Raw genomic sequence first — 5,344 nt, 5'->3', positions numbered from 1 at the left:
TCCTCTATGCCGACCACGAGCCCGACAGATCTCAGTTGCTGGCTTGTGGGGAAAACACGGGAGGGGGCCGCTCGTCCCCAGAGTCTCCCGTCGTCTCCATCTCCCTGGGATGCCTCCTTCCAGGGAACTCGACCTCCACCAGCTCGCCCCCGACTCCACAGCGACCGGCAGCAGCGGCGCTCGCCCAAGGTAAGGCCCTCCTGGCTTCTACCTCCCCCATCTCTGCGCTCTCTCTCCCCCCCATCTCACCTCCTATTCTGTCTCTAAGCACGGTAGTGACGACGCAGAGGTGGCACACAATGGGGTTCTGGCACGAACAAACTACTATTTGGGGTCAAATCCGTGTGTGGATTGCTGGACTATGAGGAATTGCAGAATGTGGGGTTGCTTTTTTAGTAGTTCTTGATGGGTTCCATAGAGTACGTACTTACAGAGACCACAAGTTCTGCAATGGTTTAATGAATAGATTCAGTACTAATCTAGGATGAACATCCGTGGCTTTTACTTCTGAGATATATGTTAAATTTACGTGTGTCTAAAGTGCATTTGGATTCTCCAGTCTCCCGGATTTGCAGGGTCCTATATTCTAGATGCTCAAGATGGAATAATTTTATCCGCCAATTTATTTAACATCCAGAAGGAGGCCCTTCATTCTGCCGAAGTATCCCGTGAGGAAGATCTGTTGAAGTACTCTTATGATCTTATCTTGTTGGTATGCAGCTTGTTGAGGTGGATTAAATATATTGGTTCAACCCAATTTGCAAAGCTGGATTTCTGTTAGGAGGTGCATCTACATTGTTTCCTTAACATCGGGTAGATCATGTCACAATTGTTACCTATTCATATGACTTCTTCCTGTAGGAGTAGGATGCAATTGAGCAAGCATACATCCCTAAGACGCTTCATTGTTATTTTCGTAGCCAGGGGAAGAGACCATGGGAAGCAAGGGGAAAGTTTGGAAGTTGGCAAGTCATTTACCATAGCTCTCAACCGTGGCCTGGTAATAGTCTTCTTGTTGTCCTTTTATTTTCCAATGAAAACCTGCGGGGGACGATAATAGTGGGAGATTGTAAGTGTGTTTTGTTTACAGGCATTGACATGCATATCTTATTTAAACCTTGAGGCTCTAAAGTCCTAATATGCATATCTTTTTTAAACCTTGAGGCTCTAAAGCCCTACAAAGGGTGCGAAAGATGGAGAATCGACAGCTAATCTGCCATAGATGCTGCTGTTTTCTTAGGCTCGTCACCTCCAGCACTGTCTATAACAGAGAGTGAGGTTGCCAGATGTGGTAGTTGATACTAGGGATATATTGGGCTTATTGCTGCATTCTGCATCATTGCTGCAGTTTGCTCTGAAGGAATTGTAGTCATGAGTGTACTAGAACTAGACCATGTTCCACTAGTGACATGGGCACTACCAAATCGTTCTCTTAGTTGCACGGCCTGTTCACCCTCTGCTCGGGCAACCTGTGTCAATTAATTCTGATTAGTTGCAAGCAATGTTGAAGAAAGTTAGTTGTAACCTCATAGCAAAACTCCAGCAACAAGTTTATAGAAATGGATACTACATACACAGAGAAGATACATGTTTTGATTCTGAACATTTATACGGCTCGAGAAAACTCCTGAACTACGACGCACTGAACTCCTGTAATTGTGATGTTGAATCATATGGGGAACCTCTAATTGGATATTTGGATGCCTATGGTAAGTTATAAAATTTCAGGCATGTTTTTCCAGTACAAGTTTACTACCACTGTAGTCTAAGCTAGTGATGTTGGTGGCAAAGCTGCCCCTCGTATCCTTTAGATTTTAACTTCTTCTTTTTTCTATGTGGCATCTGTAGATATTGAGTTTGAGAACAACAGTGAAGTTGGTGTTTCCTCTAAGCTCACAATTGCCTAATGCATAGTTTTGCAATTGGAGGGTCCTACAGGTCAGTGAAAATGCTTTCTTTGGTTTTAGCTTCGGCTTGCGACTTTTGGTGGAAATAGAGGAATAGCTTCCATATGACTTATGTATATTTCCCTTGCAACCTCTCCGTTATTAATTAATATTCAAACAACACTTTAATCCGTTTCTGTTTCATGGTTGTTTGTAGGGTGATGAGCAAGTGCATTGTGAACTGTGGATTGCAAGGTTTCTTCATGGAATTTTTTGGCCATGTGCAGAGCATGATTCTTGTGTGAGATCCGCTTCGTCATGTTTATTCAGGTCTTGATCTGTCACTTTTAGTTATGTTTACTGATCTAGATGCATCGTAAGGCGCTTGCCTCATGGTTGCAAGCTATTTTTCTAATCGTGGATGCATTGATCGCCTCTTCAGTACAGGCCTCACATTTCTTTAGCTAGAGCTATCATTAGTTAGATACATATTGTGTTATTTTTATCCACTTGAGAACAAGTACAATATATAACCCTTAGGCTTAGTTTATGAAGGAGTGAAGCATCTAATGCAAGGCCGAAGCACTCCTTAGATTTCACTTTCTAGACTATTTGATTTGTGGAGTTTGTGACTTTCAGGGCTTGGATTATTGTGCATGAACTATAACCTCGATAGGTCCATATTGGTTCATATGGAGCTTTGAAATATATTCTGCTGTACCCAGGTGATTTAATTCCCCATCTAACTTCTGCTGGGCTGCTTCACCTCGTATGGCCGTCCATGGCAACTCGTCATCGTCCTCACCTGGTTTGGCCATCGCGCTCTCCAGACCTAGGAAATTATGGAGAATACAGTGGGGCTCCCAAAGAGGAGGTTTTGCAGTATGCTAGAGTGGTTTTGGATGTAAGAAACTTGGAATCTTACAGCTCACTATATCCGCATATTCGTTTTCTCGGTTCTGAATATCATTTTGATGCTGCGTAGTGTGTCACCGCTGATCCTGATGGCCGGAAGAGAGCTCTTCTCATTTGAAGCGGTATAGCAAACTTCAGTGATGTGGGCTTTAAGAGAAAAGGTAAGCTGGACCATTCGGTTAGATTGTGCTCAGTTTCCCAACCAGTTGAATCTGTGTACATTGAAATCCTCACCCATCTTATCCCTTCGCCCCCAAAATCTGGTTTCATAAATACGGTTTGTAGCTTCAACTAACTCCTTCAAAAGATAGTTTCTGAAAACCTCACACCAAGGTGACATGACATGCACAATGCTACTCTTACTGACATTCAAACAACCACTTCATCTATTGATCAACTGTCTTAGAATCATCTTTAATGTATTTGGCTACTACTATCATAAGACTATGGATATGAGCCTATTGTGTATTTCACCCTATATTTTTGGTTATTTATACATGATGTGAGTTACTATTATTATGTATTTTTTTTTTTTGGCTAAATCGTCTTTCTGAATGTTTACTCATCATAGTTTGCCTGCCGTTTGGGACCAAGAGCCAATGCGCGGGACGAGATCCTAGAGAGGCAAGATGCAGCAGGTAAGCATGCCCATAACAAAACTGAACCGAACATTGCATGAGAAAATTATCTTCTGTACATGTTTGGCCAAAATGCAACACTGTCTGAACTAGCTGATGATCTCACTTGGCATGATAAGCTAAACGAGGTATCATGCATCCTATCTCTGGAGAACACCTTACCCTCTGCTTCTACTTTTTTTTGTAGGTATTTTTTTCTTTGCCCTTTGTTTGCATCAGAGTCTCAGTTAACTCACAGCTGCTCCGGCCCCTCAGGTAAAGGACTATTTTTATCTTTTTATCTGTGAGGCTTTTCTCTGTTAGTGACAATACACTTCTCTCGATGTGGTCCACGTAAATACTTAGGTTTTTTGCTTTTAGTTATGCCTCGCAAGTTCTGTGTGGTTTACATTTAGCTTTCCAATTATGTTCATGCTCCTTGATGCTCATACTATTAAGTGACCGTTACAAGCATATTAGTTACTCAACTAATAAAGCCAAGCTATCGCCTTGGTCGCCTCACGTCTCATTCATGTGAGATAAAATAGGATGTCTCCGTCACAATGTTATTAACTTTGAGGTAGAGCAGCCTCCTGGTACAGTTTTGGTGTGCCTGAGGGACGGCGCATATGGAGGGTATTTTTTGTAATCGCCGTGGGAGAATGGTGCCCTGTTTTTTTTTGGAAAAACTGAAAAATAAAACCTTAAATGCACTCTAATATTAAAATTACGGAACAAAACATATAGCTTGAGAGACTTTCTCTGACCCGTGGATGATCCATATTGTTATTTTTGTCTATCCACGCGAAGTGTGATTAATACCTTTTCTGAGTTAAATGGTTGTTGCATAATATGGCAGAAACTGATTACTTGCAGTATTTGAGACTCTGATGCAAACAAAGGTCCCTCCATATTTGGCCTATTGATACTTGACTCCTACCACATCGTAGAGCACCCTGTTGTGCGTGTCGCTAGGTCCCCTGCCTTCTGATATATTTCTGCAAGTAGTCTTTACTCTTAAGGATCCAAGCCCATGTTCGATCTGAAAGAAGGTACCCTTTACAGTACTTACATGCCTCTTTGTATATACCTTTAATCTGCGACCGCTTCAATCAAAAAAAGTTCTAGCTGTAGTTTCTTGGCACAAAGACAATATGCCTGATGTTATTTCAAACTATGGGCAAAATACATGCAAACTAACTGCAAATTTTCATTTTTGCAGGCTCTCTTATTTTCCCTATACAAGTTATCCGTGTATCTAGCTTCAATCACTCGCGAATAATAATGTTTTTCTTTCTCTACCGTCTCCGACACACGTCAATGTTTACATATCTCTTCCGTAGGACCTTTCCAAAAACAATGTATTTACTCATGATCAAATGTATGTATGTGCACTGCCAAAGTCGATGGACAAATCATCTTATTGTAGCTTGAGCACAGTAACATTTACTAAATGCATATTACACAACCATGGACCTAACACATTAATTTCCTTTACCCAATCTAATGGCAAATCCTGCTGCATATTTTATCGGGTTTTTATTTGTGCTTGCTCGCCGTAGGCGGGCAAGCGCGCGGCAAGCCGCGCCTTCCTACCTAGTTCATCTAAATTTAGACGTATCTAGACACTCTCTTGTTTGATTCCTGTATGCCACATGGGCGTGTTTATTCAGGGTGAATTTTTCTTCTTATTTCCTGTTGCATTCCACGATCAAGGAAGGTCCGTGCATTTGTAATTTTGGATCAGCTCGACGCAGTGGGAACCTTTGCGTACGATCTCTCGTTGCTAGGTTTGGTTGAAACTTGACGCGAGCTAGCTGCTCAAATGGAACTTGTAGGGGCTCCCACGACGGGTGAGTGAAGTACAAGGATTATGGTTCCCCTGTCCCCACTGGTTATTGGTCCCAAATGTATGCACGCACACTA

The 5,344-nt window shown here is 42.0% G+C and overlaps 1 long non-coding RNA gene across 6 annotated transcripts; it reads left to right on the top strand.

Moving 5' to 3' along the window:
- LOC124654437 lies at positions 1–4,886 on the top strand. Of its 6 annotated transcripts, none has more exons than XR_006988353.1 (10): positions 1–189; positions 721–813; positions 921–1,000; positions 1,849–1,938; positions 2,104–2,216; positions 2,612–2,790; positions 2,872–2,962; positions 3,373–3,439; positions 3,627–4,470; positions 4,641–4,886. It is a non-coding gene; the product is annotated as an uncharacterized LOC124654437 (long non-coding RNA). The 6 variants fall into 6 exon arrangements; XR_006988350.1 differs by having other exon boundaries at positions 921–1,709; XR_006988349.1 differs by having other exon boundaries at positions 921–1,938; positions 3,627–3,694; positions 4,295–4,470.
- The last annotated feature ends 458 nt before the right edge of the window (positions 4,887–5,344 follow it).

The sequence above is a fragment of the Lolium rigidum genome, chromosome 5 (genome assembly GCF_022539505.1).
Source record: "Lolium rigidum isolate FL_2022 chromosome 5, APGP_CSIRO_Lrig_0.1, whole genome shotgun sequence".
Classification (NCBI taxonomy): Eukaryota; Viridiplantae; Streptophyta; class Magnoliopsida; order Poales; family Poaceae; genus Lolium; species Lolium rigidum.
This window is presented reverse-complemented; position numbering and strand designations above follow the sequence as displayed.